General features: G+C 38.8%; 1 protein-coding gene across 2 annotated transcripts in view; it reads right to left on the reverse strand.

Moving 5' to 3' along the window:
- Positions 1-23,492, reverse strand: part of LOC131685083 (ABC transporter G family member 20) — a 116,517-nt gene extending 93,025 nt beyond the window's left edge. The window contains exons 1-2 of one of the 2 annotated variants that reach the window (XM_058968522.1): positions 23,334-23,492; positions 22,438-22,525 (exon numbers count right to left, since the gene is read on the reverse strand). The gene's annotated coding sequence lies outside the window, so the exon portion shown is untranslated. Of the gene's footprint in view, positions 1-22,437; positions 22,529-23,333 lie in introns of both variants that reach the window. The other variant, XM_058968521.1, reaches the window with a different exon arrangement.
- Positions 23,493-27,883: the final 4,391 nt, after the last annotated feature.

Below are 27,883 nucleotides of genomic sequence, written 5' to 3' on the forward strand. Positions count from 1 at the left end.
AAAAAATATTTTGTAATTTTAAGTTTATTTTCATGCACATATTTGGAGCATGAATATAAATGTAAAATTAAGTTCCACCACAAATACATACGACTTGTCGTGCTTTCTTTATCTAATTTTATTATAATTTTACACCTGGATTGAAAATTACAGTTTCTTTAAACGGAAAACCAATGCACTTCAATGTATTTTTACTCGAATACTGCTGTAAAATGGATGACATGTAATATTACACGAATTAAAGTGTAAAATTATATGCTGTTTGATGTTCCAATTGATTTTAACGTAATTTTCAATCAAATTTTTGATTCAATCGTTGTATGTTTACATTCGTATTGATTTACATGTCGTTTAAATTTTATTATTTTTTGGTGTGTACTATGGACAAAATTGAAACATCCTTTTCCATTTTTGTTTTGTTTTTGTTTATTATTAGTATTCTGTCAATAAAACTGTGACGATTTTGCATACATCTATGTATGCTAATATAATCCAATTCTGAATCGATTCTCACACTTGATTGAAATCGATTATATTTACCAGTAACTGAAAATTGAATCTCTAACAAACCATTTGGGCACCAGTACATATAGATTTGGCTATAATAAGTGTAATACAATTGTGTTTGAAATCCGGTTCAATTTGACCTGCTAAAACCTTATTCTAAACTTTGTTTTGAACAGACTTTTAGGAATGTCCGAAAATTTGGAATTCTTTAGAATCGTTGTTCTACATGATAGAGGAAAAGTCCAACAATTCTAAACTTCTAGGTGCAAAACTTAAAACGCTATCGCATTTTGATAGTTCATTTTGACCACAATACCTAAAGAAGGCTTAGACCACTCCGGACCCCTGGTCGCATGGAATCTCATAATTTTTGCACTATCTTGTCGGAAAAATGCTCACAAATTCTGTATTAAAATTCGGAGTATGTATGTTTTGCATAAATAACAATAAGACAATTTTCGAAAAATCTTTAGAAAACAGCTGTGAAAATGTAAAATATGTAAAAATGACTATAGCAGACTCCATTTGGTCGGTGTTAAGTCAGACCGGACTAAGTCGCAAAACATAAAAAAATGAGATAATGATGTCACTGGATAAGAAATTTCGTCAGCTACATTCGACTTTTGCCAGATTTGGAATATGTAACAATAATCAAGATCTCGATAACCATAACCCCCTTAAAAATACAAATGATTTCTTGTTTAGAGAGATTTATTCATTTTTTCAGGAGCTTAGTCACGATTTACCTAAACGGTTCATTTTACGAAATCGTGATATTTTTTCATGAATTAATGAACAGATTTTTTACGTGCATTTATTGTACAACAGCCTGAAGGATGACTCTCAGATGACTAGCCACTTTTTTGACCTCGATGTACATTAAATTTGGAAATGCCCTACGAGATCACAGCCGTTTTACGTAAAATCGTCCCAGGCTCACCAGATCAGGGCAAACCAATTGAATATAAATCATATCGTTATTGCATCATTCGTAATCCAGCCAAAAGCTTCTCGTCAAAGCAAATACTTCTTTTCTCAATTTGCCTTTAAATCCGGAATGATTGTGGCAACCAAAACGATCGATTGAGTGTTCATAATTTATCTAACTTTGCACGTCTTTAATCCTGCAGGTAACGCCATAATTTTTGCAACCCTCTTGACCCTGGCCAGCTGGCGAAGCGTGAGGAGGAACCGACGAGAATTTTTGCTCAATTATAATCCAGCGATCCAGCCAAAGGCCCAACAAATCCCGGACCGACGCGACTCGTTACCCACCACCTAGCACTGCACTGTCATGATGTGTGAGATGATGTTCAATAACAATTATCATTATTACATGTAAGGAAACACCGGACGTGGAGGACGCCGCCGCCAGAGAGGGGGTCAGAGGCAGACGAATGGGTTAAAAATTGCGCGCCACATCATATTTGCGAACGTTGTTGATGGTCATCGGCCGACATCATCTTCAACGTCGTCGTCGTCGTCGATCGGCTGGCTAGACCGCGGATCGGGGCGTTCCTGACGTCAATGGGTGGGCAATTTGTTTCGCGGAATAAAGTAGGGAGGAACGAAAAGTGCGGGTTTACAGGTACGGGATGTTCTTGGCTACTGACTTTTGGAGGAGAAGTAATGCTACTTTTTTCTGCTTTCGAGATACAAATGAATAAGTAATTATCTGTGATTTGGAAGAAAATGTTGATGCGAAGAAGTGTAATTGCAGCTCACAGGCAAACGAATGGTACTCAGCAAAAAGTTGAAAAATTGCTTGCTGGGTTGGTAATATTTCACTTCAGTGCTGAAGTATGATAGTTTAATAGAACTGGTTACTTTTAAAGTTGGCAAAGGCAGTTTCATAAACTAATATTAATCGAATTGTTTTCCATCTTATGAAGTTAATTATTACTTAATTGTAGCTAAGTAAGAAATTGAAAGACTATTCGAGAATTAAGAAAAAAATTTACCTGCAATTATTTGTTGTTATACTTAAACTTTTGTTGCTATTAAATACCCATCGTTTGTCCCACATTTTTCTCCTACCACTACGTATTGGGACACGATAGACTTTAATTACTTCTTTCTGTTTTAAAGAATACCAAAAACATGACTGAGTTGAAATCAAATACAATGACAAAATTTTTGGCATCAAACAAATAAAGCAATCCGGCATTTTTGGGCATATTCAACACTCTGGCATTTTTAGCTTTTTACATTTCTTATAAAAGAAATGTATAGAATTCGCTCAAACTTTCAAGATTTTTTCCGAGGCCCGGAGGGCCGAGTCTTATATACCAATCGACTCAGCTCGACGATTTGGGACAATGTCTGTGTGTGTGTGTGTGTGTGTGTGTGTCTGTGTGTGTGTGTATGTAACGGACAAATTCTCATTCGTGTTTCTCAGCAATGGCTGAACCGATCTTATCCAAACCAATTTTAAATGAAAGAACTAAAAAACAGTATGAACGCTATTAATTTGTTTTTGATTCTGATGTTTAGTTTCCAAGATATTAATGTTTGAATGCGCAAAAATGGCGTTTTTTGCAGTTTTTTTTAATTATCTGCCGAAATTGACAATATAGATTAACAATTCATATGTATTTAGACAGCTTTAACGAATACCTTTCGAACAAGCTATAAATTGTTGAAATCGGACTATTATCAAAAGAGATATTTAACATTAAATGCGGACGAAAGATTTTTATCATTTCCCATAGCCAGAAATATGACCAAAAACATGTAATCTATTATTAACGCCAAAACGGCTTATTTTAGGTCAATAGTACCTTCGGAGAATTTAATGGAAGCAATATGCCCTTTCTTTTGGTATTGTGCTTTTGCTGATTAATCCCCCTATGAGTGAGATATTTTCACAATTTTTTTTGGAAGTGATTATATCGAAATGATGTCTTCAGCAAATTTGTAGCTCTTACTTTTGCGAATAACTTTACTGAAGACTTCAAATATCTATTTTGAATACTTTAAAAGTTATGGCTTGTTGTTTGTTGATTACTCTTTGTCGCCTATTTATTGTTCAATATAGTAATAATCCATTGAAATAAGCTAAACATTATTTCGATAAAACGAATTTTGTATTTCATTTTACTATCTACAACCGCTAGAAATAATCACCGAACACTTCCAAGTTGTCTGGAAGGAACTTGATAACTTATCAGTACAAGAATGTTCATTTGTGCGAACCTTCTGACTGCAATTTTTCCAACTTATAACCATCGGATCGATCTGAAACATATCGGAAAATGGAAAACGAAATAAATAACTCCAAGCAACGGCGTAGCCAAGAGAAGGTTTTGGGGTTTAACACCATACAACCCCCCCACACACCCAAAAAATATATTGGATTGAAGTTGAAAATTTATTGATGCAGACTGATTTAATTCAATATTACAATAACAATTATCTGATCCGTACATTCGTTATCGAGCACTCAGTCGAGATAGAAGTCTTTTGTCATCGGTCCGTACACTCTATAGCGACAAATAGTGTTAATCCGCGTTCAAGGTTATTGGCACACTCTACGCCTAGTTGAGGTTTCATTATTTTTCCCTTCTTTTGTGTTTCTGTTTCTGAGTACCGTTAGCCGGTCAGTGAAGTGAAGCAGTGTTCTTTTAGTAAGCCGTCTGGATACCGTTACATACACAAGCTAAGTATTAGTTTTCGTTTCCCCTTCTTGGTTGTCTTAATAACGTGCACTGGGCAATAGGCCCGTGCAAAAATGACTTCCCCTGACGGCGGTTCATCTCAAGGTGAGATGGACGTCGAAATAAAATCGGCTCCCCGGCTCAAGGTATATCCGAGCTCGGCCACCGGGCCATTTGTGATCTTCTTCCGGACCAAAGAAAAAAAGTGTTTGAATCTGTTGCAGATTTCTCGAGTTCTGACGGATCGGTATTCGGCCGTGACAGAAATATCGAAAATTCGCCCTGATAAGCTTCGGGTGGTGGTTAACAGTTCTACTCAGGCAAACGATATTGCTGGCTACGAGCCCTTTACGAAGGAGTACCGGGTTTATATTCCAGCTAGCAGGGTTGAAGTCAGTGGGGTCGTTTCCGATTCGAGTCTGAATTGCGAGGACCTGCTAAAATATGGGACTGGCTGTTTCAAAGACCCCATGCTTAAGCCAGTGAAGATACTGGAATGCAAACGTTTGCATTCAGCATCAGTCGCAGCTGACGGCAAGAAAATATACGTCAACTCAGACTCTTATCGGGTGACCTTCGCCGGCTCTGCCCTGCCCAATTACCTCCTCTTTGACAAGGTTCGTCTACCTGTTCGCCTCTTTGTGCCGCGGGTCATGAACTGTACTAATTGCAAACAATTGGGACACACAGCCTCCCATTGTAGCAATAAAGCCCGCTGTGGGAAATGCGGTGGGAATCATGCGGATGATTCCTGTGGTAGAGATGTCGAAAAGTGTCTCTACTGTGGGGGAAACCCACATGATCTCCCTTCATGTCCCGCGTACAAACAGCGCGAGGAAAATCTTAAGCGTTCCCTTCAGGGACGCTCTAAGCGATCTTTTGCAGAAATGCTTAAGATAGCTACGCCACCTGTCTCTACGAACATCTTTACCAACTTGTCTACTGACGAAGGCGACTGTGATGAACCCCAGGAGGGAACATCTTCTGCTGTGCCTAGAAGTAGTAGAAAAAGGAAGAACATTTCTTCTTCCAAGCTTCGTCGTAAAGGCCAGAAGGTGTCTCTTCATGGTCCCCCTAAAATAACTACTCAAGGAAGTACTGGTGCAAAACGAAGCAAGTCGCTCCCGGTCTCAGTAACCTGAGCTCAGAAAAGGAGTTCCCAGCACTTCCAGGAACATCAAAAACCCCAAGTGTTCCCATATCTCAGCCAGAGAAAGAAAACAGTGCTGGCTTAATAAATTTCTCTGACATTGTGGACCGTATTCTTACAGCGTTAAACATTTCTGACCCCCTTAAAAGTATCTTGATAAGCTTTCTCCCCGCAGTAAAAACATTTTTGATGCAGTTCACTGCGAAATGGCCCCTTCTTTCAGCGATTGTATCCTTCGATGGCTAATTCATCGAACGAGGTCAAGGATTTAATCACTGTTCTACAGTGGAATTGCAGAAGCATTATCCCGAAAATCGATTCATTTAAAATCTTACTAAATAATTTGAAATGCGATGCATTTGCCCTATGCGAGACATGGCTCACTTCAGAAATAACCCTACACTTCCACGATTTTAATATTATTCGCTTGGATCGAGAATACTCTTACGGAGGAGTACTTTTGGGGATCAAAAAGTGCTATTCTTTCAATCGGATCGACCTCCCCTCGACACCAGGCATTGAAGTTGTCGCTTGCCAAACCAGAATTAAAGGCAAAGACCTTTGCATTGCTTCCACCTACATCCCCCCTAGAGCCTCAGTTAGCCACCGACGGCTTTGCGATATTGCGGAACTCCTCCCCGCACCGAGGCTAGTTTTAGGTGACTTCAACTCCCACGGCATGGCATGGGGTTGCCTTCATGACGATAATCGATCTACCCTACTCCATGAGCTTTGCGACAACTTCAATATGACTATTTTGAATACGGGTGAAATGACACGGATTCCTGCCCCTCCAGCGCGTCCGAGCGCCTTAGACCTGTCCCTCTGCTCGACATCGCTGCGGTTAGATTGCATGTGGAAGGTAGTCTCTGATCCCCACGGCAGCGACCATCTGCCAATCGTAATTAATATTGCTAACGGTTCAGGGCCACTGAATACAATCAATGTTTCGTATGACCTCACACGAAATATTGATTGGAAGAGCTACGCGTCCGCGATATCCGAAAAAGTAGAATCGACACAAGAGCTTCCTCCGGAGGAAGAGTACGGGTTCCTGGCTGGCTTGATTCTCGATACCGCGATTCAAGCTCAGACTAAACGCGTACCAGACGCGAATTCACGCGGGCGTCCTCCCAATCCATGGTGGGACAAAGAGTGCTCAGACGTGTACGCGGAGAAGGCCGTTGCGTATAAGACCTTCCGGGACGACGGGCTGCCAGCTAGCTACCGACAGTACGCGATGGCGGAAACGCGCATGAAGAGTTTGATAAAAGCCAAAAAACGTAGCTACTGGCGCCGGTTCGTCGACGGACTAACGAGAGAAACATCGATGAGCACTCTTTGGAGTACGGCCCGACGCTTACGAAACCGAAACAGTACTAATGAGAGCGTGGAATGTTCAAACCGTTGGATATTCGATTTTGCCAAGAAGGTTTGTCCGGATTCCGTCCCGGCACAGAAGATCTACCGCGCCGCGTCCCCTCACAATAACGCGAACGAAACACCGTTTTCGATGGTGGAGTTCTCACTTGCTCTCTTATCATGTAACAATAAAGCCCCAGGGCCAGACAGAATCAAATTTAACTTGTTAAAGAATCTGCCAGACTCTGCCAAGAGACGCTTGTTGAATTTATTTAATAAGTTTCTTGAGGGTAATATTGTCCCTCATGACTGGAGGCAAGTGAAGGTCATCGCCATTCAAAAACCAGGAAAACCAGCCTCCGACCACAACTCGTATCGACCGATTGCGATGCTGTCCTGTATCCGAAAGTTGTTCGAGAAAATGATCTTGTTTCGCCTCGATAATTGGGTTGAAGCAAATGGCTTACTGTCAGATACACAATTTGGTTTCCGCAAAGGCAAAGGGACGAACGATTGTCTTGCGTTGCTCTCAACAGAAATTCAAATGGCTTATGCTAGCAAAGAGCAGATGGCATCAGTTTTCCTAGATATAAAGGGGGCTTTTGACTCAGTTTCTATCAAAATTCTTTCTGAGAAGCTGCACCAGCATGGTCTTTCACCGACTCTAAACAACTTTTTGCTAAACTTGCTGTCTGAAAAACATATGCATTTTTCGCATGGTGATTTATCGACATCACGAATTAGCTACATGGGTCTTCCCCAGGGCTCATGTCTAAGCCCCCTTCTCTATAACTTTTACGTGAATGACATTGACGAATGTCTTGTCAATTCCTGCACGCTAAGGCAGCTTGCAGATGACGGTGTGGTCTCTATTACAGGTCCCAAAGCCGTCGATCTGCAAGGACCATTGCAAGATACCTTGGACAATTTGTCTGCTTGGGCCCTCCAGCTAGGTATCGAGTTCTCCACGGAGAAAACTGAGCTAGTCGTATTTTCAAGGAAGCGTGAACCAGCGCAACTACAGCTTCAATTAATGGGTCAAACTATTGCTCAGGTTTCAACTTTCAAATATCTCGGGGTCTGGTTCGACTCTAAAGGAACCTGGGGATGTCACATTAGGTATCTGAAACAGAAGTGCCAGCAAAGGATCAACTTTCTCCGTACAATAACCGGAACATGGTGGGGTGCCCACCCAGGAGACCTGATCAGGCTGTACCAAACAACAATATTGTCGGTGATGGAGTACGGGAGTTTCTGTTTCCGCTCCGCTGCGAACATACATTTCATCAAACTAGAGCGAATACAATATTGTTGTTTGCGTATTACTTTGGGTTGCATGCACTCAACACATACGATGAGTTTAGAAGTGCTGGCGGGCATTCTTCCGCTGAAAAATCGATTTTGAGACCTCTCATATCGATTGCTCATCCGATGCGATATCTTGAACCCGTTAGTAATTGCAAATTTCAAAAGGGTTGTCGAGCTCAATTCTCAAACCCGATTTATGTCCTTGTACTTCGATTACATGGCACAAAATATCAATCCTTCTTCATACTATCCCAACCGTGTCAATCTCTTTCATGCTTCTGATTCAACTGTATTCTTCGACACATCCATGAAAGACGAGATTCGTGGAATCCCGGATCACATACGTCCGCAAGTGATCCCAAGCATCTTTCATAGTAAATTTCGAGAAGTCGACTGCAACAAGATGTTTTACACCGACGGGTCAAGCCTCGACGGCTCCACTGGCTTCGGTATATTCAATCAAAACCTCACCGCCTCATTCAAACTCAATGATCCTGCTTCAGTTTACGTCGCAGAACTTGCTGCTATTCAGTATACCCTTGGGATCATTGATACTTTGCCCACCGATCATTACTTTATTGTCTCGGATAGCCTCAGCTCAATCGAGGCTCTCCGTTCAATGAAACCTAGAAAGCACATTCCATATTTTCTGGGGAAAATCTGGGAGCGCCTGCGTGCTTTGTCTGTAAGATCGTACAAGATTACCTTAGTTTGGGTTCCCTCGCATTGCTCCATTCCAGGTAATGAAGAAGCGGACTCTTTAGCTAAGGCGGGCGCTTTACAAGGTGACATATATGAAAGACCAATTAGCTTCAGCGAATTTTTCAGTATCACTCATCAGAGAACCCTCGAAAGTTGGCAAACTTCATGGAGCAATGGTGAACTGGGAAGGTGGCTACATTCGATAATCCCTAAGGTATCGACGAAACCTTGGTTCGGAGGGATGGATGTGGGTCGGGATTTCATTCGCGTGATGTCTCGGCTCATGTCCAATCACTACACGCTGGACGCACATCTCCGGCGTATTGGGCTCGTGGATAGCGGTATCTGCGCTTGTGGCGACGGTTATCACGAAATCGAACATGTTGTCTGGGCATGCGCCGAGTACTGTTCTGCCAGATCTCTACTATTCGATTCCCTTCGGGCCCGAGGAAGATCACCCAATGTCCCGGTTCGAGATGTACTAGCAAGCCGCGATATTCTCTACATGTCCCTTATATACGCGTTCCTCAAAACCATCAATATCCAAATTTAAATGCCCCTATCTTTTCTCTTATTATTCCCAGAAGTGCCCTCTTCCGCCTACCGTACCCCAACGATGGTTTGATACGACTCCAAGACGAGACAAAACATCTGTCGAATGAACCAACAACACGAGATCTACAGTACAACATCACACACGCAGCGCGGTGTGTTCCCGATCCGTATCTGAGCCGTACTACGAAATCGTCTGGAGGAACCCCTGCCGGCTCGAGGAAAACCGCCCGGCGTCCCAATACTTGATACATCCGTTCGAATCTGTAATCCTGGTCGTTGATTCCTGATGCCGGAAACTGAAAGTTTATATCCCCCCCCCCCTGTTCAGCCTTGTCCACCCTCTCTCCCATGTCTCTGATACACAGATGTATGACTTCACCCCTTCTCCCCTTGAATATCTTCCCAAAACTTATGTGCCCCCCTATCTTCTAGTGTTAGTTGATCAATCCGTTCGAATCTGTAATCCTGGCCGTTAATTCCTGATGCCGGAAACTGAAAGTTTATATCTCACCCCCCCCCCTTCAGCCTTGTCCGCTCTCGCTCCCATGTCTCTGATACACAGATGTATGACTTCATCCCCTTCTCCCCTTGAATATATTCCCAAAACTTAAGTGCTTAGTTTTAGTTGATCAATATTTAATCTCGTTAAGAAATGCCCAACAGTACCACTACTTTAAAATAGCCCTAATTAATTCCCCTTAATCTTGAACCACTCTTTCTAGTTATTTCTAGTTAATAAGCTTGTAAAATGTTCCGCTTAGTTAATAATTAATTTCTCCTACAATCTCCCTTCTAAAAATCATAAAGTGAATTACTATACAAAGAACACACAAAATGACCCGTCCCCCAAATCTTACGAATATTATATTATACCCTCTTTTATATGTATAAGTTAGCTGTTAAGTTTTTTTTTTTAGTTTCATTATATAAAACAAAATAATATTGAAATGTGTAACCCCCTAGTTTTAAGAAATTCAAAATGTAAAACAATGAAAAAATGGCACCTTTAAGCTAACGCATACGTGCCTTATCAAATAAACAAATTGAAAAAAAAAAAAAATCTGATCCGTAGATTGATAACCTGTTGTTGTAAACATCATGAGGACTTTTGATAAATTGTCGGAATGGAGTCCTGATATGTAACTGATCTCTTGGTCTTGATTTCACAGTTGTCTAATAGCATCAATATCAAATTCCTACCTGAAAACATTCCAATAGAAAATCCAAAAGTTCTGTAATCAATCATAATCCTCAGATTTATTTTCAAATTGATCTCGTTTTTGTAGAGATGTACTGTAATAAGAGTCTTTATTTAATAGGAAGCGAAGTTAAAATTGATTTAATGTCTATGAAACATAGAACTGCTCACCAAAAAAATGCATAAATTTCAACATTTGCTAAAAATGTTTTTGCCTTTCTCATTCACTCTAAAATTCGTCGATCTAATCCCGACCGGGAGGGCCGAGTGTCATATGCTAATCGGCTCAGTTCATGTCTGTATGTATGTGTGAGTATGTGTGTATGTGGAAAAAATATGACCTCTGTTAATCAGAGATGGCTGGATCGATTTGCAGTTAGTCTCAAATGAAAGGTACAATCTTCCCAACGGCTGTAATTGATTTTTTTATTGATTGGACTTCCGGTTCCGGAGTTACGAGTTGAAGAGTGCAATCACACAGCAAATTCCAATATAAACTGAAATGAAAAATTTTCAAAATTAAATTTGTATTTTTGATGAGAAATGACATTATAATGCATGAAACATTGAGATTTGATGTAAACTCGAAAAAATTACGTTTGACAAAAATTGATTTTTTTGGACTTTGGTACTTTTTTGCTCTGTTACTATTTTCTGAAAAAATAATTCTGCAAAATTTTAAAACTTCAAAAATTACGGTTTCGGAATTATGCCGTTTAGACATTTAGATCGATTTTCACCAAACCCCCACCAATTGTAAAATTGGTATTGTAAAAAAACGTAAGGGCGATACTTCAATGCTGATAGGTGGGACCGAAAAAGTAAACAATCGCCAAAGGGACTATATACTATTATATACAATCATTTTGTCAATTTCAATAGCAAACACACATAATAATTTCAAATACTTCATGAAGTTTTGGGTTTCGATCACTGAATCATGCAATCTAGGATGTAAAAAACACAATAGTTCTTAAATAGGAAATAAAACCAAGTCTAAAAATATGCTCTGTTGATTTTCTTTGAATGGTGGGTTTTTTCAAGAAAAAGCGTTGATTTCTTAATTCTCAGTCGCGTTGGAAATTTGAGTAAAGTATAAACTTTAAATCGATTAAAAAAATCGATTTTTTTTTGGCTCAGTACAATATACATAACCCCTTTAGAAAAATCAGTTTACCCACCACAATGCATTGATTGAGGAATTTAGATATTTTATTAACAGAGCATTAGCAATAATTCGTTTGTATGTCTATTTTATGGGTCATTTTTTCGCCTTCCCATTGATTTGGTTTGAGATTTCTAGCACTGATGTTGTCCTATGCTGATTTGAGTGATTCTCTGAGTCCTGCCACTATCCCATGTAGTATGTGTTATCAAAAACATCGCGAAGCATCAAGTTCTAAATGTTCTCAAACGATATAATATCCGAAGAGAGTGATAAGAGTTATAAGAAATGTCTCATCACACTGTTAGGTGGATTAAAAGCGTTTTTATTAAATCAAACCACCAAATATAAGGACAGCCTGATGAGATGAAATGAAAATATGATTTTACTTCCCTCGGTGGTTCAAAATTTTGTATTCATGCTTTCGCTTGAGCTGCCTCGTAGTACACCGCAGACCACCACATACCTGGAACCCTTGGAAACCAGTCAGCTGATTGCACCAGTCAAGAAAGAAACAGGTTCTGCAGCGTCCCTTAGCAACAGCGAATTTGATACCTTTTTGGCGAAAGGAAAGCACAGCTGAACTCATCTCGGCTGAACCGGCAGCGTCTGTGCATCTGCAAACTCGTTTACCTAATTCCCATGCAAAAACATTGATCAAATTCGTTGAATTTAACAGCTGTCCATGTTTGCTGAGCGTGGCACTGGATTCCATTGGTGGTTGGAGTTAGTTTGAATCTGTCTTAAAAGCCTGATTTTTCAGCTATATCCTGCCTATCAGGCTACGTGCCGCAAGATGCGTCCGTTCAATTCGTATCAGGTTATGTTCATAACCGGTGTAACATGATTTTTGTAGCAGTTGGTTTTAATACATGGTGGAACGTGGTTCCTCAAATCATCGATTCTGATAGCAACGAATTTTAATGCAATATATTTTTTTTCTAGAAGGATGATAGAAGACAGTAAGCAAGTCTCCAAACTCGTAGGTAAATAACCGTACGTTGTTAAATGTGCAGTCAGTGTTTTGGAAATAGTACAGCTATATTGGATGGACAGAGCACGCACAGTGGGACCAATCTAAAAAAGGTGGGACAAACCCTATTTGAGGCCTTAGATTTCATTTTAGAGCCAGCATTTCTTCGTAGGATATGTTCATAATATTATTCTGCAACTTTTTAAATAGAATATTTTGTTGTTGGACTAAAGTAGAGTACCCGAGCAAAAAAATTTTTTTCAAAAAAATGTTTTAGAGGGTCGATGTCTTTGACAGAGTTGTAGAATGTTATGTTTTGAATAACTTCTTCTAAGATACCACAGACATCAGACCTCAAATTTGAGGCAAAATTCTTGTTTTTTGAAAATATGATCAAAAAATCAGTTTTTCGATATTTCCATGATAAAAACCCTAATTGATTAAATCAATATGTTCTACAAATTTGCAGGTAACACTAAAATACAACTTTTTGTTGAAGGAACTAATAACCTAAAATCAATATTTTGGCTTCTAAAACTATTTTTCATATAAATTTACTCTATTTTCATCAAAGATTTCTGTTTTTAGGTGCACTTTTGTGCAGCCAAACTTTGGCTATTCCGATACTCTATTATTCGTAGAATAAAATTAATACTACATAGAAACAGGATATAGTTGGACGCGTTGTTCGGGTGACCATTCATGTACGACGGTTTATAACATAAAATGTGTTTATTTTATTTTTAATTTATATACATTATTAGCTATTAACAAAATCTTATATTTTGCACGCACTTACAAGCATGTAAAACATATTGAGTTGATCAATTACGGTTACGATATGGTAAAGTGAAAAAATAATATAAATTTTGAATTTAAACTGACAAAGAACAACGATTTCGGATTAAAAAATAAATCTACTGTATGTATAAGGTATTTTTAACAAAAGCGTTCGAAATTGAATATTATACAACTTTGCTGAAGTCCTCAACCATCTAAAAATAGAAATGATTTAATTATATTGTGAATATTTTGCCACACACTAAGGTTCTAGATTATCTAAGGCCTCAAATAGGTATTGTTCTACTTTTATGAATTTGTAGAACTAATCTTATTGGTTAAACTAAAGTAGAAATCCCGAATCAAAATTTTGTTTAAATGGTTGAGGTCTTCAGCAAAGTTGTCAAATATTGTATTTGGAACAATTTTGTTGAAAAGACCATTTATTTATTTTTTGAGCCGAAATCGTTATTCTTTGGCAGTTTAGATTCAAAATTTATATTATTTTTTCACTTTTCATATTGTAACCGCAATTGATCAACTCAATATGTTCTATATGCTTGTAAACGCGTACAAAATATAAGATTTTGTTAAGCTATTAATGTGTAAATTAAATAAAATAAACACATTTTATGTTATAAACCGTCGTACATGAATGGTCACCCAAACAATGCGTCCAACTATATCCTGTTTCTATGTAGTATTAATTTTATTTTACGAATAATAGAGTATCGGAATAGCCAAAGTTTGGCTGCACAAAAGTGCACCTAAAAACAGAAATCTTTGATGAAAATAGAGTAAATTTATATTAAAAATAGTTTTAGAAGCCAAAATATTGATTTCAGGTTATTAGTTACTTCAACAAAAAGTTGTGTTGTAATATTACCTGCAAGTTTGTAGAACATATTAAATTAATCAATTAAGGTTTATAGCATGGAAAAGTCGAAAAACTGGTTTTTTGGCCATATTTCCAAAAAACAACAATTTTGCCTCAAATATGAGGTCTGATGTCTGTGGTATCTTAGAAGAAGTTGTTCAAAACATAATATTCTACAACTTTGTCGAAGACATCGACCCTCTAAAACAATTTTTTGAAATTTTTTTTTGCTCGGGTACTCTACCTTAGTCCAATAACAAAATATTCTATTTAAAAAATTGCAGAATAATATTGTGAACATATCCTACGAAGAAATGCTAGCTCTAAAATGACATCTAGGGCATCAAATAGGTTTTGTCCCACCTTTTTTGGATTGGTCCCACTGTGGCACGTGCCCCCCCCCCCCCCCCCATTTACTATAATCTTTCGGAATGCCGCCACGATAAAGGTACTAAGGGTTCTCGATGTCGTTGAACGTGGCGGCCACTCTCAGAGCGTGGGTCTCATCAAGCAGGTGCAGTCAGGCCGCGGTGGCTCTCGTTGGCGAAAACAAAGTCAGGCTCTCGGAGTTATGAATGCTATTTGCACAATCTGCTAAATATTTATTAAATGATTTAAACTGTGGTTGCGCCCGGAACGACGACCACAACGGCGACGATGCAATTCTTCTCTTTTTTGCATTGCCATATCTATTGCTATAGCTAGAGTTTTTATACGGAACAACTATTAATTCCGAACTGTTAGCCGGTGTCTGCGGCAGCACGATGAAAGTGCCGAAGCATCATCAGTACGATTCCGTTGGACTTTGGAGTATACTTTGTAAACAAACGTGAGGAAGTTTTTTGCTTGACTTTCCCGAGAACTTTTGAAGATGCCGCTGTTTGTAGTGTTCAGGCAAATGGGAATCGGACGCTTGAAGATTCCACTTGAAAGATTCAACCAGGAGCGGAGAACTCTTCAAACATCGATTAGTTTTAATCCAAACGAAGGATATATTTTAGACGTAATAACAACATGTTTAGTGTTGAACACGTGTGCGGCAAACTTTACCTGTCATACGCATGGAATTTTAACGTTTCCCTTGCGTCGACAGTATCTGAGTGGAAGACTCTCAAGAAACACGTTTTTCTCGCATCTATACTCTCTCACGCAGTAGTAGAACGGTTGCCTACTACTGCGCGAGCGAAGCAAAACACACGCGATTGCCGTCCGTACGGTACCGATACCGATCACGATTGCCGTGACGAAAATTTTGGCCACCGGTTGCTGTCCTTCATTGTGTGTGGGTCGTTCGCTTCACTTCTTGCAGGTAAGATAGCGCTGCCTTTTTCCCACCATATTGACCGTGCGACAAAGTATACCTACCAAACAGTTTTGATTATGTGCGTGCGAAATGTCAATATTTCGAAAAAAATCTCATTTATTACTAGAGCGTGATCTAATAGACAACAGCGACGTCGCGTCGGCTGAACTAAGTTGAGTTTGACAGGCGGGTTCCGTACCAATCAAATAACTATCAGGTTATGTTGGAAGTTCAAGTTCAATCGTCAGTGGTGGACATTTCGGAACCCTTGATGAATGTTGAACTTGAACCATGACGTCCGGCGAAGTGTAGGGCTCGGTAACGAATGTCGTATTCGTTTGAGATTGTGATCTTCGCTGATGAAGGGGTGGTTTTATTGTTTACCAATTAAATCAAACCGATTTTTCTACGCGTTGAGTTGTTTGATTTGTACTTCTTTGAACCTGCGACGCTGGCTATGACAGCTTGGTTTTACCTAACCTTCAAACTATGATTAATTGAAGAGTTAATTTAAAGGTTTAGGAGAAGGCTACTTTAAATAACAGAACAGCAATGGGATTAACTAAATAATTAAACCTTTTGTTTCCACGTGATGGATGATTGGTTTCCAAGAAGACAATTAGGATTCTGATTTTCATATCAATCGATTAATTCTATTGCGAAGGTCGGTTGACCGTCGATGGTGCTGGCAGTTGATTTTGGAGGCCTAGTAAATTTGGGTACTATTTGTGGTTCAGGTATTGTTATTGAAAACGTTGTTTTGGATAGGTTTACCGTAGATGAGTGGACAACCGGCTCAGATGCATTCCATCTGATTACAGTGCTTACACGCATACATTTTCCATTTTTTGTGCATAGAGTTGTTTGTTTGATAATAATTTCTTGTGTTTTAAATTGAACATTCAAGTAGGATGGAATAAGCATTTCGACCTGTATCCAGTGCGGTAAAATGTAAATTTTAACCGAAAATATACGTTGCTAGTCATTCACTGTGAGCATACCGCTAGTATATCAGTTGACTTCTGCTGCCGTCTTCATTTGTGTCATTTAGAGCTCACTGTCAAATAAATACCAATCTAATATCAGCACTGTCGTAGCATATGGAAGTGAACCATTCCAATGATAACAATCCCGGCCAAGATAATAAATACGTACAAGGCAGAGGTAATTTTAATGCTATTTATCATGTGCTTGATTTATTTTGAATGTGTTGATGCCATTTTGAAAACGGAGATGGCGACTCCCGCTTACAAACGAAACAATGAAAACTATCATCAATATGGGTGTCCTTTGAAAGGTAGTAGTCAGTTGATTATGGACACCATTTTGAAAATTGAGACAGTGACTTTCGCTACACGAAACAATGAAAACTATCGTCAATATAAGTGTCATATGAAAGGTAGTAGTCAGTAGATGTTAGAAATTGATGATTGGCGCCATTTTTGAATCCAAAATGTGCAGTTTACAGTTACCACAAAGCAGTCAAAGCATTATTATATGGGTGTCAAATAGAAGGTGTTAGTCGGTAGGTGATGGAAAATGATGATCGACGCCATTTTGAAATCCAATAATTATTTTTACTGTTTTGTTGGTAACTGGCCACCATCTAAGACTTCATAGTGGCTTTAATCATCAATTATTGTCTGCTCAGCCTCGTTCAAAAGACACCCCTACTGATGGTTCATCAAATTCCATCATCTACTGACCAATTCATTTCAAATGACATCCATATTGATGATGGTTTTGACTTTTTTATGGTTACCGAAAACCACTGGATTTAAAAAAGGCCTCAATCATCAATTTTTGCCATCTCCTGACCACCATCTTTCAGATCACACCCACATTGATTATTGTTTTCATTTTTTATGGTAACTTTCGGTTATATTGGATTTCAAAATAGCTTCAATCATTGATTTCCTTTTTCTACTGACCAGTTTCTTTCAAATGACACTTATTAATAATGGTTTTCACTGTTTTTGGTTACCGGAAACCACCATCTTGGTTTTCAAAATGGCTTCAATTAGCAATTTCTATCATCTGCTAGCTAACCTCTTTCAAATGACGCCAATATTGATGGCGGTTTTCATTTTTTTTATAGTAACCGGAATCTTGGATGTCAAAATTGCCTCAATCACCAATTTCCGCCGCCTACTGACCAGCCTCTTCCAAATGATGGCTTCAATCATCATTATCCGTTACTTGTCACATTGGACTAGTTCGAATGTTTATCCGAATCTCATTTGACTGGTATTCATTGGGTCAATTGAAAGTATCTTTCTGTTATATAAATATGAATGTTGCCATAACCGAGTGATTTAGTTTCGATTGAATGAACTGAAGTTTCACTGCATCGCCTGTTTCTTCATGAAGAGAACAGCGGACGGAATACCCAGGAAGAAATTTCTCCAAGTATCAGCTGGCCCGGATTCTACTCTTCCGCATTGCGATAGACGTTTTGTGATTAATTCAGAGGGGCACACGGCGTATCTTTATCTCATGCAGCATATTATCATTTTCACATATATGCGAGGATCATAATTCCAACGCCTTCAATCATCTGTTTTATCTTCAGTCATTTACATTTCTTCTTGATATGTGGAGATCGACGGTGTTGTAAGCGATGCGGGTTTAATTGTAGATGTTCCGATAAAGGACGAGGGACTCTGACCTTCAATCAGTTTAGATTTTGGACTGCAAGTACGATAAAAAATACTATTCAGCAGACTCTTTTTGCCGAAATTTCATCGAATAGCTGTTTCTCTTATCTCCGCAAGCTCATACGCGCTCTTTCCACCTGATGATTACACCTATAACATCCCTTGCGAGGGGTATTTAACGCCACCGCTTGTAAACTCTAGGAAAAGACTAAATGTGACCGCACGAGCTTCTTCGTAAGGGCCCTAGGTTGATTCAAACATGGGTATAAAATAACAATAATCAATTAATTGAAAGTGCTTATATAAATCTTGATTGTGGGAAACTGAAATACAACTAGGAGTTCCCCACACTTCCCGGATCACCAAAAATTTCAAGTGCTCTTATTTTATAGTCAAAAACTCAGCCCAAAAAGGGATTACTTAATTTTTTTCTGACATTGTGAACTAGGTAGACGCTCCTTTGAACGTTGCCGATCCTCAGTAAAATTTGCTGGTTTGTGTTGTAACAACATGTTCAAAGCAGTTGACTGGACAATAAACCCTACTTGCAGTGATCGTTTTCTACGATGGTTTTTATTAGAAACAATAACGAATTTGATCACTGTTTAACAAATCACTATTTTCAACTATTCAGTTCTCACTTGCACTACGGAAAAAACGTTTGTTGATTTTAATGAGAGTGAAGGCCATACTGAAGAAACGCAAAAAGCAATCTCCGATCACACATCGTATCGGCCGATTGCATACAGTTCTGTGTCCGGAAGTATTTGGAGAAAATGATTCTGTTTCGCTTCCACAATTGGATCGAAGCAAATGGCTTACTGTGGTAACCTGGTAGGGTAACAACAGCACTGGGTGGAAAAATGCCTATTTGTGATTACTCTCTCCGTAGAGTGTATTGATTATGTAACATAATGCTCATCGATTTTCCTTATGACCGTTCACATTTTCTTTTGCTTTAGCATTGGTGTTATAATTTCTGTTTCATGTTATAATGTTGTATATAAATAATGTTCGGATTAGATAGGCTACCGCTCTTCTTAGCAGTTAAATTTGAGCTGGTTGTGCTGCCAACCGGCTACGACAGCTATGCGGTGATGCAGTTTTCCGTCGTTTGCATTGGTCGAACTGGAAGGTAGACCACGGAATCGAACAGAAGCCTCGATAAATTTTGTTTTTTTTTGGGACAGTGCGGTGTGCGACGGTAAGAAACCCCGTCGAAAGTGTCGGACCGTGTTTCAGCATTCGTGTTTTGTGTTAGCTCTCCATAGTGGCTAACCACAAAGGAGCGCACTCGCTTCCCCAGTTCAACGTTAAGGAGTGGAATCCGACCGTTTTCATTATGTAAGATCAGCCAAACGAGCTAAGCTTTCCTCCACAGTTAATCGCAAAGGAGAACAGGGCGGATATAGAATATCCTTGGGAATTTCTCTGCGGTGATCGCTTACGAGGAATGGACGAACTGGCGTTATTTCGCAGTCGTCGCTGGGTTGCTCACCTCCCTAGTTAAAAACCAAGAACGGCTGTGGGACCAACGGAAAAATGACGTAGAAGAACGTAGTTATTAGTAGTCCGACCTGTCGGAAGTAACCACCCGTTTTTCGTCACCCCCAGCCGCTGTAAATCAACGCGCACAGTGCAGGAGTGAGTGAGTGAGTGAACACGGTAAAATTTGATTATGTTTACTTTTGTTTGTATTACAAAAATTACGAAATTTTGATAATAGCACCTTGGCCGCCTTGTCATTTAGGGTCTGTCGGGCAGGTGTAGATAGAAGTTGGTAAAGCCCTACTTACACTGTCGGATACACAATTTGGTTTGCTGCGTTGACTCAGTTTATATAGACGTGCTGTACCTGCATAATCGTTCACTTGTTTTAAAAGTTTTTTTGCCGTCGTCGTTGTTATCGAAAAAGCATATGCATTTTTAGTATGGCGATACGGCAACATCGCTATCTAGCAACAATGCTCATGTCTAATCCAGTGCAGCGAAATTTCAAAATCACTTACCGATTTCTGCTTGTATTTACCGAAACCAACATTCAGATTCACCGCCTCCCTCACTCATTAACTTTCCAACTGACTGAAATTTCATGCAGAAGCGAATGCTTGAGTGAAGAGGAAATATAAAATCCTTCACCTGGTTGGTATTCATTTGTTATTATGTGGACAGTTTGAGTGCGGAAGTTGGCAACAACGAACATATCCGAACCTGAACACTCTGTGTCGGGAGAACAAATGACGAGGAAAACGAACCAAACATTTCATTCATCGCGGAGGGCATGAGCAGAATTTCGTTTCTCTTTCAAGTTCACGCAGGGATGTAAATTTTTTTAAGCCCTGGTCTTAGCCTCCTTGTATACATTTTTTAATTGAATGACACAGATGAATGTTGTCTGCTATCCGATCATTCTGAGACAGAAGATGCTCCTCCTTAGCGGAAAAGCAAACAAAACTATTCGGCTGTGACTGAGATTAGGAGGATCCTGTCAAATACACTGCGCGTCGTCGTGACTGATTTGAAACAGGTCAACGATATTGTTAGCAGTAGTCTCTTCACGATAGAGTATCGCGTTTACATTCCTTCTCGGAATGTGGAAATCGATGGTGGGATGTGGGATTAATTGAGGATGTTCTGATGAAGGACGGGGACCCCTGACCTAGTCTAGTCGTATTTTCTAGGAATTGTAACTACAGCTTCTCTTACTAGATCAAGCTATTACCCAAGTAACACGGTATGTTGATTAGCTGATTTTGCAACACCAATGTCAAACAATAATTTGTGAAAATATTACTGCAGCAAGCGTTATTCAACTGTTATGCAATTAAAAAAGCGCAAGGGGTGGAGCTTATACGCAACATGTTCATTTGTTCCGAATGAAGTACCAAGCATCATAATAATAACAAAGATTGTTGCAATAATGCTAGCGATTGCTTTGAAAACAACTTTGTCGAAAAGAAATGAAACTTAATGTGTTTCGTGAAATTGTTTTGCAAACAAAGTATAAATATTATGTTCACACTCAAATATGACAATATCATTATTGTGGGTGAAAATGTATAACCAATAAAAATGAATCGAGTATTTTTTGAAAATACTTCGATATTTTAATGGGCCTTAAAACAACGTTGATATAAACTTAATAAATTTTATACTTATTTTGTTAATTATTTATCGTACGCAAAGCACTGTGTTCAAATATGCTTTTTTCGAGAGTAATAAAAAATTTGAAGCATATTAATGATGAAAATTTTGGGTTCCGATCAAAAAATCTATACATATTAACTGTTCGTCAGCAACTTTTATCGAGAAAGAATTCATTTTATCAATAAATATGGCGGTTGTTTTTATTTCTACTATGTTACAAACTGAAGTTGAGTAAAAGTTTTATAAGTGTATCCAAAATCAAATTTGCTGACAAGTTGAATAATAATGTCATCTCCAGTTTTCGCCATGATGCTTGCAACAAAATTGTTTTAGCTGTGCAGTAGAGTCACAACCACGTTGCAAAAAACATCAATAATATGTGTCAAAGTTGATTGTTTCACAAAACATTAGCACTACAAATAAATAACTAAGGTGTAACGTGCAGCAGCTGTGTTTCACACATGCAACAGTTATGTTTTTTGCAATTCTGTTGTCATTGTAATGTAACCGGGGTATGGTTCGACACCAAAGTACCTGGTCATATCATTAGGTTTCTAAAACAGAAACGCTACCAAAAAATCAACTTTCAAGGGAAATCTCTACATGTCCGTCCGAGATGTTGCAAGCAAGTTTGGTGTATCCTGCATGAAGTTTATAAACGAGAAGGACAGTTGACCTATAAAACGGTACTACAGTGATTTTGTACTTTTCAAGTGACCTAGTACAGGTTGTAGATCTCGCCAAATGCAACACAACACAAAGTTTGAAAAATGTTGTCCTCAAAATCTTGATTTGTGGCAAGAAATCTATGTTTCGGAATTATCGGCATTACAGAAATTTCTACGCGATCATTTTTCAACCGACAACAGTTTTCAATCATTGTTCTGTGTTGCATTTGACGAGACCTAAAACCTTTATCCGATCGCTCGAAAAGTTTAAAATTATTGTAGCACCGTGTAATCAATGTAGGTGGACACCTTTTTTGCTAAAAACTACTTCGTTGCATTATACAGAAACAATAGAAACAACTTCGCATTCCATTGTTGTTCGAATTAATACTTAAAAAGACCGCTACTGCCTACAAGCGACGAACCTACCTTTTATAGTTTCGCACGGCTCCGACTGATTACAGCTCTCACAGCAACAGCTTTCTTCAACAGTTATCAGCAAATAATAAAACTCGCACTGCTGCAAAAAAATTAGAAACCAAAAACACGCAAACACTTTAATCACTACTGGTAAGCACTTATTTCACTTGAAATTGTTTATTATCAGAAACAAAACGGTTGCGGTTTTTTTCAGTTGCTTGCTTGCTGGCTAATGGATGGTACACTCTCGAAAAATACCGTCATGAAACCAATCTTCAACTAGATTATCGCTCCAACGAAATATTCCCGTCGTACCCCCACGGGTTCGATTCTCGCACTTGAGTCGGCTGTCGTTCTGGTGATGATCATGAAACCCTCGCCGACTAGATTGCTAAAATATTGACTTTACAAATTCGCAATTGCGTGTTTTTCATTTGTTTGCTGCCTGCCTGCCCAGCTCTTCTTTGTCGCATGCATGTGGGAAGATCTTTTTAGCGTGAAAATCATTCACTCGGCAACTGACCAGACCGCCAGTCGGCAGTTACATCGAGCGGTTAACGCCAAACACACCGCTTCGGAAAGACCTTGGAATTCACGCGTTTATACGCAAGCACGCAGAACCTCAGCGCAGCGGCTGGTTGAAGTACAACCACTTGAAATCAGCTTTGTGCTTCCTGCTGACCTGCACTAACTGGGTACTACTTCACTGTTACTCAACACTCAGCACTGCCCTTAGCGGGGCATTCTGTGCTGTACGAGCCGAGCGGAATTTTTCTCAGACGCGGAAATTTATGACCAATTACGCGTGGTTCGATTTGCACCAGCAAATCTAACGCACAGAACACGATCGTCAATAGGCACTAAATACTAGAATGGCTAACGAAATCCTGGAACGATTCACTCACATTAAACGACTCGTTCACGGTGTACCACTCCTGATTATAGATCAATGATAGAACTTCAACAACTCAACAACAACAATAAACACTCGATAAAAAGATTGAAAAAGGATGAACCGATCGCGGCAGAACCTCACAATAGACTGCTAATCCGAGTTGTGGCGCGATTGCGAAAAGCTGAAACTGCAACCATCGGCGGTGTCTGTAGTCGCTGCCGATGCCGGCTTGCGACTTCACAGCATGTTGCACTGTTGTTGGGAGGGGGAAGCTGCTGCTACAAACAACAGCAGTAATAATAGCAACACCAACAGTGACTTCCCCTCCTTGGACTTGGCTTCGAGTCGAGCGAGTTGGTCTTTTTTCTGCGATGCTCTGACGATGGGTAGCTGTGGTTTTTTTTCAAGACGATCATCGCGCTTATGAGCCTCTGCCGATCGATGAATGAAATGCTTGTTCTACACGGGGGATGGGTTGGGGTTGTAATCGGTTGCCGATAACTAACCGCAAACCGGTTATCTTTACGATTGTATCGCCTATTGCGCGTCCGCAAAGTTCTATCCAATTCGATTTAAGCTGATTCGATCCTATATTTAGAAGTATCTCTCGTTCTAGTAGCTATCTGAGATTGCGGTGCAAGCTTTCTTCGTAATAGATATGGAATAGTACTTAATCGTGGGAGTAAACGGGGTAAAAAACCAACATCGTTGATTTCCTGTAAACGAATGAATAATTTATGTGGTGATACACTAATGTTTGGCCGAATGCCGTTTGAGATTTGAGGGTATGCGTGTAAAATTTTATTTTTCTAATATGATCATTTATAACCCCTGAAGATATTCAAATTGGTTTCGTCGTCTTACTGTCGAAAAATTAAAGCGTATCGGGCTGACAGGTTGAAGTGCTATTGTTCGGTTTGGTGGATGCATTATCCGCATATTTCGATATCTCTTTGGGAGTGCCACAAGGGATTCATTTAGGTCCACTGATAAATGTGTTATTGATCAACGCTACTTAAGTCTTCTAAACTGATGCATACTGATGATTTCAGGGTTTATCGCGTGATAAGCTCATCTCTGGATTGCAATGCGCTTTAGTCTGATATCGACCTGATCACTGAGTGGTGTGAAATTAACGGGATGGAAGTTAACACAGGTAAATGCAATTTAATTACGTTCTCACGACTACGATATGCAATTTCCTTCGGCTTCAGAATCACATCGACAGCCGTCCGTCGAGTTAGTGTGATAAAAGACATTCGTTTCCACTTTGACGCTAATCTGAGGTATTCCGAACATTTGTCTGCAACCGTTGCAAAGACCTTCGCAGTACCAATATGGACAATTGGACACCCTATTACAGTGTTCAAATCAGCAGAATCGAGAGCGCTCAAAATGTTAATCCATTATGCATTGCACCTGATGCCATAGTACAACCCCGCAAATCTACCTTTAGATCGATGCCAGCTTATTAAGCTACCCACATTGATCGACCATAGAAAAATTCCACTTGGAGATCTTTGACATTATCACCAATAGCATCGACTGTTCAGAATTGTTAGGAAAAATTTCTTTTTGCGTTCCTCAAAGACAGACTCGACGTTCTTGCGACTTCTGAATCATCGTACTAAACTAAACTAAACTACTAAACGGACTAAACAACACTTTGGATGTTTGCCATCAAATGGTGGGATAACATAGTACTCACATGTTTCCTACCTCATACCTCCACATGAGTCTATTGATGACATTTGGTCGTTAGACCAGCGTCAGCTGAGTGTTATCAGCCTTAAAAAACCTGTTTTAATCCACCTAGCGGTGCAATTGTGCCTTTCTTATTTCTCTAAACTATGGCACGGAGGCTTTTTATGTTCAACATAATTGTGGAAATGTCCATTACATTCTTAGTACACTTTGCACTTATACACAATGGCATGCCAGCCACGAACTTGATGAGCTACGTGTCGACGGTGAAACACTTGAAACAAAAAAATATCATACTCCATTAGCCTAATCAGCATTAGATCAATGTTATCTGCTTGCTAACTCATTTTGTCATGCGGGGATGGGTATGTGAGGAGGGCGAAAGTCCCATGAACGAACGACCCAGCTTAAATTGGTATGCTTTGTAATATAGTGGTGGTTTAACCCTTAAATGCGCAATGTTGTTTTAAAATAACATTGCGAAAACCATCTTAAAATTATCATAGTAACGTATTAAAACTGTTAGACAATTTTCAGAAAATTTGAAAAAAATTGCTTTGCGCCTTTAAGGGTTAAAGATGATGGGGTTGAAAGGGAGGGGTATGAAGTGGTGGTCTGAGGGGTGATTTAAGGAGATTTTTAAAGGAGGGAAGTGAACAGTAGAGGGGGGGGGGGGTGTAACCCCTCTCCGTAAACCATCAACTACGCCCCTGTTAAAATCCAGAAACCTTATGCGAGTCGAAAAAAAAATTTGGCCGGGATTAGGTTGACGTTTTTCAGAGTGATTGCATAACCTTTCTATATGAGAAAGGCAAAAATGTGCAAAATCCAAAAAAGTGAATCTTCGTCAAATTTTTTTCGTGTTTGCATCAAATCTCGACGTTTTATGCACCTTGAATACATTTAGCATCAAAAATAAAAATTCTATTTTTAATTTTTCCTATAGTTTTTATGAGAAATTTCTGTGTGGCCGCACTCTGAAACCCGTAATTCCGGAACCAGAATTCCGATCGATCCAAAATTCAATAGCAGCCGATGGGAAGGTTGCACCTTTCATTTGAGACTAAGTTTGGGCAAATCGGTCCAGCCATCTCTGAGAAAAATGAGTGACATTATTTGATACATACGCACATACATACACACACATACACACACATACACACACATACACACATACATACACACATACACACACACATATAGACTTTTTCCGATCTCGACGAACTGAGTCGAATGGGATATGACACTCGGCCCTCCGGGCCGGGATTAGGTTGACGTTTTTCAGAGTGATTGCATAACCTTTCTATATGAGAAAGGCAAAAATTGGAAGTTGTGATAGCGGAATAAGAGGGTTCCAGGGGGTTGGCCTCAAAGCCCGTATCGTAAAATGTATGTCCCAGTCCAAGATAGCACGCGACCCGTGCCGTGTTATACCTCTCCCTCCTCTCATTTATCAGTCAACACTTCGAGCACCAGCCCCGCGTAATACTAGCATTGGGATTCGAAATGATGACAAATATCCAGGGCCGTAGATAGAAAATATGGGGCCGGGGGGTCCAACGTACGGGCCCCCACCACTGTATATTGCCCGTGCATCACAAAGTTAAAGTTTGAAATCCATTGTACTTACTAATATTATGTACCTATATTACACTGAAATTATATTGTTATGTACCAGTTTTTTGCTCTAGTTGTTTGTAGTGCCAATGACGGTAAAACGGAGGGCTGTTAATACTCTTTAATATTTTGAATACGTCTTCGTACGTGTTGGTGACTTTGAAGAGGAATTTTTCGTCAATAGTATTAGTAAAGGTAAAGAAATGGAAAGATTAAAAATGTAGTACATAATTGCAAAAATTATAAACAGTATCTAAACAAAAAAAATCAAAAATTCCCTTCGGTCAATTGTACAAAAAACAAAATAAAGGGAAAACTTTATATTGAAAGTGTGTACAGAAAAACTAAAAATCGCAAAATCAACCACATAAACAAATTAAAGTCAATTGTCAAAAAATATATAATCGAAAACAAAAACCAAAACAAAACCTGTAAGAATCGATAAAAGAAAACAGAAAAGTAGACAATCAAATTGCAAAGATTAAAGAAGTCGAACATTGTTGGACAAATGGTGTAAATTATAAAAAAAATCGGCAGATGCTGAAAATTTTTGAGAATCAATGAAAATGAAAAAAAAAACAACCTAAAAAATACGAACAGTGATATAAAATAAAAATGCATAAAACTGAAAATCTTGAAAATGATGAAATATTTAAAGTAATAGAAAAAGTGAATAAAGTGTTAAGAATGCATAAAAGTAGAGGCATAGATATAAAAGACAAACATTAAATAAACATGAAGAAATTTAAAAAAAATTGAACAAAAACGGACAAAATGGAAAACAAAAAATAGTATAAAACTAAAATGGTATACCATATAAATACACAAAATTGAAAAAATAACAAGAAGTAATTGAAAAATAGATTAGTTTATTTAAAAAATGGAAAACAACATTAGAAATGGAACTTGACAGAAATTCAAACAATAGCCTAAATGTAAACCGAATAACAAATGCGCATAATGGCAAAAAAATAAATCTAATAAAAAAGTTTTCTAGAAAAATAAAAAAAAGAAAAAACAAACCAATTGGAAAATGGCCAACAGAAAAAAGCACTTTCAAAATAGGTTATATGGAAAAATGAATAATAACAAAAATGAAAAAAATGAAAGATTAAGGAACATGTGCAAAAAATAAAAAAAAAATATAATAAATTAGCAATGAGAAAAAATAAAACTGCGGAAAACGGAAAGCTAAAAATTAGAAAACATGTACCAAAGTACGAGAAATGTAGATAAAGG

Source organism: Topomyia yanbarensis, chromosome 2 (assembly GCF_030247195.1).
Source record: "Topomyia yanbarensis strain Yona2022 chromosome 2, ASM3024719v1, whole genome shotgun sequence".
Classification (NCBI taxonomy): domain Eukaryota; kingdom Metazoa; phylum Arthropoda; class Insecta; order Diptera; family Culicidae; genus Topomyia; species Topomyia yanbarensis.